This window comes from Crotalus tigris, unplaced genomic scaffold, assembly GCF_016545835.1.
Source record: "Crotalus tigris isolate CLP2741 ecotype Arizona unplaced genomic scaffold, ASM1654583v1 scf7180000024304.1987388, whole genome shotgun sequence".
In the NCBI taxonomy this organism is placed as follows: Eukaryota; Metazoa; Chordata; class Lepidosauria; order Squamata; family Viperidae; genus Crotalus; species Crotalus tigris.
Window position 1 is genome coordinate 948503 of NW_024100476.1, and position 15437 is coordinate 963939.

At 43.1% G+C, this 15437-nt stretch overlaps 1 protein-coding gene across 3 annotated transcripts in view; it reads right to left on the reverse strand.

Annotated features, from left to right (window-relative positions):
- The window catches only part of TET1 (tet methylcytosine dioxygenase 1), a 117834-nt gene extending 111249 nt beyond the window's left edge, over positions 1 to 6585 (reverse strand). For 2 of the 3 annotated variants that reach the window (XM_039324616.1, XM_039324615.1), the window contains exon 1: positions 6126 to 6575. The gene's annotated coding sequence lies outside the window, so the exon portion shown is untranslated. Of the gene's footprint in view, positions 1 to 6125 lie in introns of all 3 variants that reach the window. The other variant, XM_039324619.1, reaches the window with a different exon arrangement.
- Between the last annotated feature and the right edge of the window lie 8852 nt (positions 6586 to 15437).

A 15437-nucleotide genomic window follows, 5' to 3' on the forward strand; every position in this document is an offset into this window, starting at 1 on the left:
TGGCACAGAAAATACTGGTTGTGTGCAAACTCATCTGACTGTCAGATAAAGATAAAGGGCCAGACTTTGAAAATCCCTTCATCAAGATGTTTTTGTTGATGGTATAACAACCATCAAGAACAAGATGTTTTTCTTGATGAAAAGGTGTGCAAAATAATGTGCTAATAAGAAAAAAAAAATATTCGGCAGCAGAGGGCTAAGCAAACTTACGGCCAGTTAAAAAAAATTCCAAGTATTGAGAACACACCTTGGATTCCTTTACAAAATGGTTGCTGAAGATAGAATTGCCTGCTGACAAAATGGCCTCCACGGTGAATGCAATCGATCACAAATCATCAAAATAAAGCAAAATAAAGCAAAATAGTGAAAAAGTATTCTCCTTTAGCCCCAAGGGTGCTTTTTAACCCCTACTTTTCTCCTTTTTTTGAGCAATAAAGTATAGGGTGCAGTCACACTCTCCCACCGCCTCAATTTTAGACTTCCTGTCATGTCTATGTGAGGTCCTGAGGAACTCTTGCGAATACGGTTGCTGGTCTTTTGCTTGGCAGGTGCCATATTGCTATATCATTATTTTGATCCTGTTTTAAAATGTCAGGTTGGATTTCAGATATGCAGCTGCCAAGGGGAACCTTTTTGCCTCTCTCTGCATTCTTTCTTTATTAAGGAAATGTACCGTATTTGCTGCCCAACTCATATCCAACGATTCTAGAGGTGAAACCCATAGCTAACTCCTGGCGAATACAGAGAACACCGAAATACCAGACTCTGTGTTTGCCAGCAGTTAGCTCTGGTGTTTACCTTTAGAGTCGTTGGATACGAAATGGGCAGCAACTAAATTTCCCTAATAAACAAATAAATACATTCAGCAAAAGCCACCTTCTTCAACACAGTGCCTATTAGATGGTTGTTCCCTTAATGCCCCTAATTTGGCATACAACAATTTCCTATCCCAGAAATGAAGGCAAATACACGTGTCCCAGGGTAATGATGCAGGATCCAATCTGGGTCAGTCACCGGGACCAGAGATTTAGTCTTCCGAGCTTTTGGGTTGTTCTGGAGCCCATCCTCAGGGAACTTCTCTCTAGCACAGGGGTAGGCAACCTTGGCTCTTTTATGACTCATGGACTTCAACTCCCAGAATTCCTGAGCCAGCATGGCTCAGCTTGGAAACCTCTCCCTTTCCCCTCAGCATGGCTGGCTCAGGAATTCTGGGAGTTGAAGTCCATGAGTCATAAAAGAGCCAAGGTTGCCTACCCTTGCTCTAGCAGAATGCGATAGAACTTCTCTGTAGCACACCCTCTGCTAGAGAGAAGTTCCCTGAGAATGGGCTCCAGAACGATCCAAAAGCTCGGAAGACTAAAGTTCTGGTTTTGGTGAACGACCCAGATTGGATCCTGCAATTTCATATCTAGTAGCCCACAATGATCATTCTTCTGATTCAGGAAAACCTTTTACATTGCTTGACATCTGTTGCAGAAGAGGACCTCAAAACGTTCCTGAATTATGATTTCCAGAAATGGCAAAGGAACATCATGCGCCACTGATAAACCTATCAAGATGAAAGCTAGCTTCCTGTCTAACCTGAATGGCCTGGTTCCAGGAGTAAAGTTTCAAATTTGTTTGGGAATATGGCAGTCGCTTACAGAGAAAGTTGTGGTTTGTGTGGGCTGCCTTTACATCTGTGCTTCTAGGACAGAGGTCTCCAAACTTAGCAACTTTAATATTTGTGGACTTCAACTCCCAGAATTCCTCAGGCTAGAATTCTCAGATTTCTGGCAGAGGAATTCTGAGATTTGAAGTCCACAAGTCTTTAAGTTGCCATGTTTGGAGATTCCTGTCCTAGAATATCTAGAGAACAAATCAGTTTCTCTTCTAGGTCCACAACTGCTCTGCCATTTTGCACGGATCTACTATACAGTGGCAAAGAGGTGCAGACTCTACTCATATATGTTGACATGGGAGCAAATGCAGTTTTTCCCAGCTTATGAGATAGGATGATTTGTATTGGTAGCACACTGTTTCTTCAGGAAGACAGGGTTAACACTGGGCTAAAGGCTGCCTCGGGAATATTTCTGGTCTTGGGGCAGCTGCTAGTCAAAACTACACTGCTAAACACTAAGCTAAATGGAGCAATGATTCATACAAGGCATAGCATTACCAACAAAGAGATCTGAATACTATCTATTGGCTACAATTTCTATGTTATATAACATACATGATCCAATAAATTGGAACTAAAAGATTTATTCATAAGAGAACCAGTCTGATCCAGTGGTTAATACTCCAGACTAGAAACTGGGAGACTGTGAGTTCTAGTCCTGCCTAAAGCATGAAAATAAGGAAAATAGGAGGAAGAAAGAGTATTCGTTCACAACCCTGAGCTATTTCTAAAATTTCCTTGTAAGTCTTCAAAAATGCTTAAGGGGAAATGGTTTCTGTGTTGCCCTATGGTACCTAGGAAAATTAAATACAGCATGAATAGAAATAAAAATTGGATACCAAAAGATATAAGCAACCCAAGAATGGGGAGAGAGTTGATTCTGAGAACAAGATGAAGAAATCACTGGTGCAATTATTACATTACTACTTCTATACTCATACGAAGAGGCAAACGTGGTTTTTCTCTCAGAGAACACTAAACAACATCCCTGAAAGAGACAACAAACCTCTTTATTTTTGTTCTCAAGAAATAGGCATCAACATGTTCAAGGGTCCATCAAGAATCAACTTTGTGCTCAGTCCAGCCAAGACTATATATTTCAGCACTTTGATGAGGCCTCCTCAAGTACTGTGTAGACTTCAAACAGGGGTTAACCTCTGCTGGAAAACCTAAGTGTATGTGAAGCCTAACAGAATGGACTACAACCAATAAAACCATCTTTGAGGAATCCTTGGTGTTCTCTGAGCTTGGTTTGGGAACCTGGCAGGGCAAGCTACTGTATATAAATAGGGAGCAAAGCCCATCCCTACACGCACCGATACTACTTAGATAGTGGAATGACTGCAAGCAAACAACCAGGCTCAGAGAGCACCAGGAACTCCACAGTTCAACCCTGAGCTACATGTATCTTCTATTAAAACCATTCTTTTCTGGAAAATATGACAAATGCACCATATGTTGCTTCAAGACTAAAGATGGCACCCTCATATTGCTTCCAAAGGGCTTTAGTTCAGCCTTCTGTGAAAAGTCACAGAATATCACTCTTTGGCTTATTAATGCTTTCGGTGGAGAGAGATATTTATAACCAGAAGATGACTTTATCTGGACTTGTTCTAATGTCCCACACATGAGGCAGCGCAACTGCACAATAAAAATGCTATCTGGAAGCAGACATACCGGTATATTCTATAAAGATTCTGAGGTAAGTTGCCTGTTGTCACTAAATAAGTGGAAACAAGCAACACATAATCGGTTCATAAAGACATTGGTGTCTCTTTGAGCTACAACTTGCTGCTGATTCTTAAAGGAAGAGAAAGTCTGTCTAATTACTCACGGAAATGGTATTTTAAGTCATGCTGATTCTATCTTTTGCAGTTTGACAATTGTACATCAGCGTTCTTAGAAATGACTGATAGATTCTTTGACAAATGTCTATTACAGGTAGTCCTTGACTTACAACCATAATTGAGCCCAAAATTTCCATTGCTAAGCAGTTGTTAAGTGTGTCTTGTCCCATTTTACTACCTTTTTGGCCACAGTTGTTAAGCGAATCACTGTTGTTGTGAAGTGAATCATGCAACTGTTAACCAAATCTGTCTTCCCCCAATTGACTTTGCATGTTGGAAGCCATATGGAAAGTTTACAAATGCTGATCACATGACCCGGGGACAGTGGAACTGTCATAAATACATGGCAGTGGCCAAGTGCCCGAATTTTGATCATGTGACCCTGGGGAAGCTGCAAGGATCGTTAAGTCTGAAAACCAGTCATAAGTCACTTTTTTCAGTGCTGTTGTAACTACAATCAAACAAATTGTGGGTAAGTTGAGGACTATTTGTAGTGAAACAATCTACTTCCCACCCTCCACAATGGATATGTTCCACAATACTTAAGAGAAACTTCACACATCTTGCCAAATACCAGCACCAGGGGGGTGGGGCACTGATAAAAAGAGGGAGACCTTTCGAGTTGCCCACTTTATTCAAATGTGCAATCTGAAGAGAAGAAATGGCCATGCAGCCAGATGGTCCATTTCAACATTCAAGCAGCTGAAGGTCAGAAGCATTCAAAATATTTATGGCATTACTAAATCACAGGTTATTCTAGATTGGATATCCCTAATGTAATCCAGCCAGCAACAGCACATTGTAATGCAGGAATGCTGGTATGGACATTTTCACCCTGGTGTAATAATCCTTAATGTTAAAGGAGGCAACTTTTCTTGAAACTGTAATGCACAAGAGGGAGCCATACGCTAGAGGGAACTGTGATCAACAGCTGTTCCTCTGCACATTTGCGAGGTGTGCTCAAGGATACATATATCCGTCACTCCTCTCAAGAATCTTTGCTGAAAGATGCAGTTGTGGCAGAAGAATTGTTGCAATTAACGGAACACTTGTGTATTACAACAAGGAATGCACATTTTGAAAAGCCAACCCCCTTCGTTGGTCTCAAAAGTCAACTTTTTGAAATTAAAAGTTGCGCTCCCCCATCACTGCTGCTGGAGAAATCAGAATGGGATGCCTCACCATGCCATGCAGACTGTATTTCTGCTGGATTCTTCAAAACCAATTCTCCCAAATCAATGGCTTGAAAGCTGCTTGGATCAAGAAAGAGCCCTTTTCTTGGCTTCAGAAAGTTCTCCACTCACTTCCTACCCCTTGCAGGACGAAGCGGGGTGGTGTTGGCGTTTAGGGAAGCAGAATTACAGTAAAACTTTATGACTTGGCCACATGCTCTGCAAGGGGCAGAAGGAATAAAGGCCAAAGGGATGGGCCAGGTCCCGAGGGAGGCAAAGCTCCCTGTCCTTCCAAACCCCTGTCTAGATTCTCAGTCATCCAGGTAGAGTGGTCTGGAAGTTGAGTCCTGGTAACTGGGCTTCTTTTTATGTTTGGTTTGAAGCACTGGTTTGAAGTAGCTTCTTCAGTCTCAGCCAAGTGGGATCCTCCTAACCAGGTTGTAGACTGAAGAAGCTACATGGAGAAGAAGTTACTTCGATAAACAGCAAAATGTTTCAAACGAAAAAGCAAAAGAAGTCCAGTTGCCATGACTCAACTTCCAAACTGCTGCCTTGAGCAACTTCATAATAGAGATACAACCTCTTTCCTCCACAAGCAAGTTATCAGCAATTGGGGAGGGGGGAACGGGGTGGCGGGGAGAGAAGACCAATCCAGGCCTGGATTCTCATTTCAAGCAGATGGCTCCCTGGAAGGGGGGGGAACGCTTCTCCAGGATATGGTAGCCCAAAGTGGCCTAGAGTCACGTCCTCATCCGAGAGGGGCTGAATAGCCAGTCAACAAATTAAATTCCATTTTACTTCTTGACAATGCAAGAGGTCAGCCAAAATGGGGAGTGAAAAAAAAAAAAAACTTCAAGACTTTATTTCACTCTCTGGCTCTTCAAACACACAGCCAAGCGATTTAACACAAAACCCCACACCTTTCCTTTTCACCCCCCCCCCTTCTGTTTAAAGCGAAGTTTAGAAGATGCTGTTTAATTTTTTTTTTTCTGCCCGCAAAACCGAAAGCTTAAGAAAATAAAAAGAGGCTTTGCTGATCGGTCCTTTAAATTGTTCTCTCTTTGTAAATGGAGATTTAAAACCATTCGGTCTGCCCGGCGGCTTCGGTCGCTTTTAAAGTCAAATTTTGCAGATTCTTGGATGCCTTTTAAAACAACGAGTATTTTAAATTGGGCCGTAATTTTCCCAAGCGACGACAAGGTCCCAACGATCCGCCTCTCTTTCCCTCCCGGATCATCGGCCGAAAGACTTTTGGCAGCATGGGAGGTTTGGGCTAACTTGAATTGCCTTCTCCGCTGCAAGGAAGGCGATCCCGTTTGGGGGGGGAAAGGGTCTCTTTTAACCACCCCAAACTCGCTAAGTTTCACGGGCGAATAGGGCTTCGGCACACCGCCTCCTCCTCCCCGCAGGATCGGCTCCTCCGGGGCTCGATCCGCCGATACGTACCAGTTTCGCTGCGTTTTCAGGAAGAGACTAACAGGCATGGCTTTGCAATCCGCCGCTGCAGAAAAGCAAGGAAACTTCCATGGCTCATCCAGCCGACTTGTATTTGCAGACAGGAGAGGGGGGAGAAAAAGCCCTCCAAGGTAAAGAGAAACCCATCCACCCCCCCGACCCCGAGCAAGGGGCAAATAAAACGTGCTCTCCCCGGATACTTCGTAACTTCCCCGGCCAGACCCGCTGGGAGGGAGGCTGCTTCGCGCGGCTCGGCGCTGCGCTCTCCGGCCGGCCGCAGCCCTGGAGCGGAAAGTAAAATACGAGCTGGATCCCCACTTCGGAGCGGGATTGCTTACTTCTCCCATTCCCAGGGATCGGTCGGCAGACAAGGCGTTATTCCGAAATGGATTCGCAACGGATTTCGTCACTAAAAAGTCAAGCGCCTCCCTTGTGAAAGAATCGGAGAGGTGTGTATCAATGTGTGTAATATTTTCAGTCCTCAGACTTACACCCACCTGGGTTTGGATTTCTGCCTGTTAACAGAAACAGAAAGTAAGATTAATTTAATTTTGATTAATAAGGTGACCAACTTTTTTACAATGAAAAGGACAGAAATAAATTGAAGAAAAAATATCGTAAATAAAAGAAACATTTTATTCATTGCAACAATAATACAGAATACACTATAATATGACAAATGCGTCATAAAAAACATTGGTAACAATAACATTTTATATTGTAATTATGCTTACATGCCGTGTCCCCGCCTGCAGCCGCCCCGCCAGCACTGCTGCCCCGCCGTGTAGAGCGGGCCCTGCAGCTCCCAAAGCACCAGCAGCGCTAGCTCCAGCCCCGGGGGCAGCCCGCCATCAAAACACCCCACCTGCAGCCGCCCCGCCAGCACCACCGCCCACCCTGCACAGCCCTGTGTAGAGCAGGCCCCGTGGTTCCCACAGCATGGGGGGGGGGCAACTAGCCACCACTGCCCCTCACACACACCTGCCCGCAGCAGCCCCACTGCCCCTTCCTCTTGCACCCACAGCCATTATTGCCCTAGCAGGGCCGAAGATCAAGAGAAAGTTACTTTGGCATCGCAGCTCCAGTCTCCTCCAGGTATCTTCGAGACTAACTAAGAGATGGTGTAGTTGGGTAGCAGGGAGGGGTGCAAAGTTCCTGCCAATTCGCCTTTGCTGCAGACAACTTACATGTGCAAAGTTGCCGGCCGGGTGTTTTGGCGCGCTCAGCAGCAATTCCTATTGGCTTTCGAAAGCCAATAGGGGGAGTAGCACAGCTCATGCAAAAATTGAAAAAAAAAAACATAAAAAAAGGTGCCGAAACGCCGTTCTGAGCGTTCTATGAGAAAAAAAGCCCTGCAGATTAGTCTTCAAATATCGAAAAGGAGGACATGTAGGAGGACACTTTTTGAGGGAGGACAGAACTTACAAAAGGAAGACTGTCCTCCCTAAAGGAGGATGGTTGGACACCTTATGATTAAGCCTGTGGTTGATCTCTGCCTTTTTGCCCCCTAACCAATTCCAAGTGGCATTTGAATGACAGTTTAGTGAACATTTCATACACAGTGATATTCTTCATAAAAGAAACAGACCCAGTGTAACTGAATAGTATCTTAAAGTAAAAAAACATAGATTTTAATAATTTAGAAAAATGTTTTTCAACCTTAGCAATTTTAAGACTTCAACTCCCAGAATTCCCCAGCCAGCACACTTGAATTTAAATCTTAAAACTGCTAAGGTTCAGAAACACTAATTTAGAATAAGATGCCATGTTGATATGATGGAACAGTGTTCAAGAAATTCCCCAAAAGGAGAGGCTAAAAGCATAACTGAAAATAATTCCAACAAAGCAAAAAAAAAAATGGAATGTAGTAGCAGAAGCAATCTGATAACATACATAAAACCTAATAAAGTTTTAAGGACACCCAAATTTAGATAGGATTGGACACATAGCAGAGTGATGGAAAATGGAATGAGTCCTATTTTTTCCTTGATAGGGTCAGTTGCATTACAAGGAGATTTCTACCCAACCTTTTTATTGAGGCACACTGTATACTGCAGTCCATTCTTCTCCTCCTCCTCTTTTTTTCCACAATCTTGGAGGCAGGACGGGCTAAGAACGCTGAAGCAGACTGGTTTCTACTTTCTTTTAGATTTTTTTAAATCCTGCCTTTATTATTTTTATAAATAACTCCAAGCAACGGACATACCTAATATTAAGGTGACCAATTTTTTTACAATGAAAAGGAGGACACAAATAAATTGAAGAAAAAATATCGTAAATAAAAGAAACATTTTATTCATTGCAACAATAATACAGAATACACTATAATATGATAAATGCATAATAAAAAACATTTGTAACATTTTATATTGTAATTATGCTTACATACCGCGCCCCCGCCCACAGCCGCCCCACCAGCACTGCTGCCCCACCGTATAGAGCGGGCCCCGCAGCTCCCAAAGCACCAGCTGCGCCAGGGGGGCAGCCCGCCATCGACACACCCCACCTGCAGCAGCCCCGCCAGCACCACTGCCCACCCTGCACAGACCCGTGTAGAGCAGGCCCTGCGGCTCCCACAGCACGGGGGCAACCGGCCACTGCCGCTCCTCACACACACCCCCGCCCGCAGCAGCCCCGCTGCCCCTGCCTCTTGCGCCTGCACCCATTATTGCCCTAGCAGGGCCAAAGATCAAGAGTGGTGTCGCCGCTCCAGTCCCCGCCAGGTGTCTTTGGGACTAACTAGGACAGGGGTAGGCAACCCAAAACACTTAAAGAGCCACTTGGACCCGTTTCCCACCAAAAACAAAACACTGGGAGCCGCAAAACCCTTTTGATATCTAAAATGAAGATAACACTGCATATATCCTTTTTTACCTTTATTATAGGTGTGTGTGTGTTTGTGTGTATGTGTGTGTGTGTGTATATGTATATGTATGTATGTATGTGTATACACACACACACACACACACACAGGTAAAAAAAGGATATATGCAGTGTTATCTTCATTTTAGATGTCAAAAGGGTCTCTCTCTCTCTCTGTCTCTCTCTCCCTCCCTCTCTATCTGCCCTTGGTCTGCCACTCCTCTTCCCTCCCCCCCCCGCTCTCTCTCTCTCTCTCTCTCTCTCTCTTTCTCTCTCTCTCTTTCTGCCCCCCCTCCTATCTGCTGCTCACCTGGCAAGCTTCAAGCTGTTGTCCAACAAGCAACCTCGTCTCTTTTATGACTCATGGACTTCAACTCCCAGAATTCCTGAGTCAGCCTAGCTGGGCTAGCTAGCTCTCTCCTGCCCTTCCTGCTTCCTGCTTCCTGCAGAGACGCAGCAAAGGGAGGAGCTCCGCCCAGTAAGCTTTTCAGCTCCTCGGAGGACACTGTGAGTGAGTGCACTCTCTTTTACACAGACACACACACATACACACAAAAACACACACAGAGAGAGAGAGAGAGAGGGAGAGAGAGAGAGAGAGAAGCATGGAAGCGCAATTGCCTCTCTCTGTCTCTGTCTCTCTCTGCAAAGGCAGAGGAGGCTGGGAGCCACAGGGGAAGGCCCAAAGAGCCGCATGCGGCTCCGGAGCCACAGGTTGCCGACCTGTGAACTAGGAGATGGTGTGGTTGGGTAGCAGGGAGGGGTGCAAAGTTCCTGCCAATTCGCCTTTGCTGCAGACAACTTACATGTGCAAAGTTTGCCGGCCGGGTGTTTTGGCGTGCTCAGCAGCAATTCCTATTGGCTTTCAAAAGCCAATAGGGGGAGTAGCACAGCTCATGCAAAACTAATTGCACCTCCCGGAACCAATTAACAATGAGTACCAAGGTACCACTGTGGTTTGCTGCAATTTTACTATATTGTTACTGTCATATGGCTATTGTAAGCTACAGGGCTAACAGTAAATCATCACTGACTCATTTATTCTGAAAAATGGATATGTATCCACCAAGAATTCTAAAGTAGAATAAAGAAGCAGGAGTGAACCCTGACATGGATGCAAACATGTTGACTATTCCCTCTAATGAGTTTCACTCTGTAGGCCCTAATAATTCTAAGCATCTGGACATAAACATTTATGTCAGTGCTTCTCAATCTTAGCAACTTTAAGATGTGTGGATTTCAACTCCCAAAGTTCTAAGAGTTGAAGCACACGCATCTTAAATTTGCCAAGGTTGAAACACACTGATTTATGTGACATCCTGGGGAATAAATGAAATGCCAGATGACTGGAGGTTAGATGCAGCGGTGTCTATAAGGAAGGTTTGAAATCAATATGGTGGTTTCTTCCATTTTTGACCTTTCTTTTCAAAGCTAATGAACACATGCCCCTATTTTCAACAAATCTTAAGAGGGGAGCTCTTAAGGGAACTAAGAAAGGTTAGTCTAAGACAGGGATAGGCAACCTTGGCTCTTTTATGACTCGTGGGCTTCAACCCCCAGAATTCCTGAGCCAGCATCGCTGGCTCAGGAATTCTGGGAGTTGAAGTCCATGAGTCATAAAAGAGCCAAAGTTGCCTACCCCTGGCCTAAGACAATAGCTGGGTAGATTCTAGAACAAATAGTTATGTCACTGATTTATAAATACTTTTGAAATCATTTGTGTTGGTTATCAGAAGTCAGCACTGATTTGTCAAGACTAAGTCTTGCGAGACCAATACTAGCATATTTTTATAGGGTAACTTCCACTGCACCTCAAGATGTTCTGATTAGCAAGCCAGTATGATATGAGTATAATGTCATAATAATTAAATGACCACTTAAGTATTTTAGGCATTGTAATCATTACTTGTTCATTATCAGACTAGAGAGATTCAGTTATTCATTATCACAGTGAAAAGATATCAAGTAGATTGCCACAAGTTTCCATCTAGAACAGTGGTTCTCAACCTGTGGGTCGGGACCCCATTTGAGGTCGAACGACCATTTCACGGGGGTCGCCAAACAAGGCTGTCCGCCATTTTTTTCCCCTTTTCTTTGGCCACGCCTCTGGCACCCGGTGATGTATAAGTGGCTGGGGGTCACCACAATATGGGCAACTATATTATGGGGTCGTGGCATTAGAAAGGTTGAGAACCACTGATCTAGAACTTTGTTATATTCAGATATAAAGAGAACCATTGCATCTGGATTGTGTTTAAATCAAGAATAGTGTTGGTCACTGATAAGACAATATCGTAAGTAGGCTAGGGAAAAAACTAGCAGGCAGAACCTGCAGGGCCGAGTGTGGTTTGATCAAATGTATACCTTAAATGAGGAATATTCTTCAAAAGCTTTTCCATTTGGAAAAGGAAATTAGTTGCTAATATTCAGAAAATCTTGGATAAGAAAGAAAAATACTAGTAACAAAATAATATTCACACAAGTCCAAAAGTTACAAATGAAACTAGTTTCAGTTTAAAAAGAACATGGGGTGTGTGCAAAATGGGCCATCTTTCACAATATTACTTAGAATCAAATCTACTTTGGAGGAAATGGCTTTACAGAATAAAAAAAAACATAGCTTGATTTACTTCAGAATGTTTCTTGGTAGTTTATTCAATTTAATTTTGTTATTTCCTTCTTTTGGTTCATATTAATTACTGCTTCTGAAATTCCCCAGTAGTTACAGGTTATAGAAGAATTATATGTAGCTCCTACGCAAACTATCTTCTTTACTGGAAAATAAAATAAAATAAAGAAATGTATATTATTTATGTATTTTCTGGTAAACCAATTATTTCCTTTAAGGTAGGAAACTACAAATTTTAAAGAAAACAATTGGTTTACCAGAAATAGGATTAATATAAATATTAAAATAAATATAAAATTGGTCAAGCATCTGCAGTACCAGGCACTTCAGAGAACATTCAGTAAAATGTCAGAGGGTTACCCTGTAGATGGAGCTCAGGAATTGACAAGTTAATCCATATGGTCCTATTATCATTGTGTGACATCAATGAGATGGGGGCTACCCCTGAAGACTGTTCAGAAGCTACAGCTGACTGGCTGCAGGGATAGTTCTTGGCGCCCTAGGGTGGCCCATGTTACACCGCTATTCCACAAGCTGCATTGGTTACCAGTTTATTTCCAGGTCTAATTCAAGGTGTTGGTTATCACCTTTAAAGCTCTTCATGGCCTGGGTCCAGATTATCTTAGGAACTGTCTCACCCCAATGGGATTGGCCTGCTTCACCCACATTGGCAGAAGAGGCATACTGCAGACCCTGTCCATCAAGGGATTCTGGCTGGAGGGTCCAGGAGAAGAGCCTTTTCTGCTGTGGTTCCTGCCCTATGGAATATCATGTCCCACAAGGTGAGATACGCACCTACCCTTTTTGGCATTTCAAAAGGGCCTGAACATCTGGCTCTGCCAACTGACCTATAGCCCCAGTGGGGGCATGTCATTCTGGAAGTAGTTAATAGACAGATACGGGGAGCGAGTTTGGTCTAGTGCAGTGGTTCTCAACCTTTTTAATGCCGCAACCCCCAACCAGTCGTAAGTCGAGGACTACTCAACTGGTCGTAAGTCGAGGATTACTCAACTGGTGCAGCACCGTTTGCAGAATGGGACTTTTGGCGGGCTCAGCAGGGCAGAGACAGCCTGGACAATTCCTATTGGCTTTTGAAAGCCAATAGGATTACACTCTATTCAAGAGAGTCTATTCTATTGGCTTTCAAAAGCCAATAGAATAAAAGGGAGTACCACAGCTAAGAAAAGAGGAAAAAAATGGCGGACTGCGTTGTTTGGCGACTCCCGTGAAATGGTCGTTCGACCCCAAATGGGGTCCCGACCCACAGGTTGAGAACCACTGGTCTAGTGGTTAAGGCAGCAGGCGAAGAAGCCGGAGGCCATGAGTTCTATTCCCACCTTAGCTATGAAAGCCAGCTGGGTGCCCTTGGGCCAGCCCTTCTCTCTCAACCCAGCCCACCTCATAGGGTTATTGTTGAGGGAGAATAGGAGGCAGAAAGTGTGTTGATATGTTTGCCGCTTTGAATTATTTGTAAATATAACAAAGGTGGGATACAAACAAATAAGACCCAACCTCCTCCCTATGTACATCTTGCCAGCTTCCTCTCCCATTTTTGTCAATTTTAATCAAATGTAATATAACTATTGTTTTAACATTTAAGGTTTTATATAATATTGGTGTTTTAATGATTATAGGCTGCCTAGCGTCACCTTTGGGTGTTATGGGCAGCATATACCCATAACATATACCCATAACTGCTGAGCCGAGGTGGCGCAGCAGTTAGAGTGCAGTACTGCAGGCCACTTTAGCTGACTGTGTTCAGCAGGTCAGCGGTTCAAAACTCACCGGCTCAAGGTTGACTCAGCCTTCCATCCTTCCGAGGTAGGTAAAATGAGGACTCAGATTGTTGGGGGCAATGTAAATATATATATACATTGCTTACTGGTGTACACCGCTTAGAGAGTGCTTGCACTTAAAGCGGTATATAAGTCTCATAAATAAATAAATAAATAAATACCAGTAGGTTTAATAAATAAATGAATAAAGATTAATGTGATTTAGGAATAATTTCTGCACATAAAAAACATATTCTTCTTGGTTCTATTGTTGGAGCACCAGGCTAGATAGTAGGAGGCTGTGAGTTGAAGTCCCACAATAGTCATGAAAGGCAGCTGGGTGGCTTTGGGCCAGTCCTCTTCTCTCAGCCCAATCCACCTTACAGGATTGTTGTTACAGGGAAAATAAGAGGAGGAAGAAGTTTTGGATATGTTAGCTGCCTGGAATTATTTGTAAAAATAATAAAGGTCAGATACAAATAAATAAAAATATCAAATATAAAGAACTGAATATTTGTCAACTATGAGGATGGATGGAAGATAGAAACTATACCATATTGCAGCAATAGGTTGTTATACTTTGTCAACCCTTGAATTAGTCTTTTTATAATGATGTATATATGAGACCAAAAGAAGACACACACACATATGTATGTATGTGTGTATGTGTGTGTACACAATTTTTAAGTAATATAGTTAACATTTTTGAGAGTTCTGTTTAAACCTCATTGCCTTACTCTTCCCCCCCCCCAACTTTTTTAATTGCTATGCCTACCCATTTTGAGGGTAATTCTTAATGTTGTTGAATGTTTTTGTATCTTTTTAGTGCAGTGGTTCTCAATCTGTGGGTCGGGACCCCATTTGGGGTCGAACTACCATTTCACGGGGTCGCCAAACAACGCAGTCCACCATTTTTCTCCCTTTTCCTTAGCTGTGCTACTCCCTTTTATTCTATTGGCTTTTGAAAGCCAATAGAATAGACTCTCTTGAATAGAGTCTAATTCTATTGGCTTTCAAAAGCCAATAGGAATTGTCCAGGCTGTCTCTGCCCTGCTGAGCCCGCCAAAAGTCCCATTCTGCAAACGGTGCTGCACCAGTTGAGTAGTCCTCGACTTACGACCAGTTGAGTAGTTCTCGACTTACGACCGGCTGGGGGTCGCAGCATTAAAAAGGTTGAGAACCACTGTTTTAGTGGGATGATTGTGGGAGTGTTGCACATGATCTTCTCTACTCTGGTACAGGTCCAATTGGGAATTGAGACATGTTCACACAGACAATGGTTAAAGATACTTGGTTAAGCTGGCTTTCTCAAGCACAGGCATTGTCGGTATGGAAGAAGTATGCATGGAGAACTCATTCTCACAATGGCCCACTGAAGAATAGCCCAGGTAATCCTCAAACCTATGGTGGCAGGACTCATTAAGTCTCCCTCATCCTGGGCCTGCATTTTTAAAGAGTTGTATAAGGAGGAAACAATTCTGAGTAAGGGAAAAGAAACCCTACTTTGATTATTGTGGAAAAGCTAATTTAATCAGAAAACCTATATCTGAGCAAAAACTTCAAATAAGGTTACGGTCCCATACCCACTTCTTGATGTTAGTGGAATTTGCTTTCAAGTACCTATGCAGACTACCCAACAGAACAGCTTACACTTAAAAAACAAACAAACTCAGAAGTGCTTTTGATCCTATATGACAGCAATTCACTACTGTACATTTATGCCCAACTTTCTTCTGTGCAAGTTGAAAAAAGGATTGTTGCTTTAAGAGATCATTAATGAGTTGATTCCTTCCGGCAGTGCCATCATTTTGAGGCTCTTGTGGAAGCCTGATAAAACTTAGGCTGCTTTGCCGAATTGCAGACAGTTGGGTTTGTAGGATTGCTAATTGATCAACTGATCTTTTCATTGCATTGCCACTCCGTTCAGATATCTCACAACAGTTTACTGTCATAAAAACAGGAAAACAAAGCAGGCAAAACTCAACATAGTTCCTACACAGCCAACATAGAAATAACATTTAAAAACAACAGTCACAA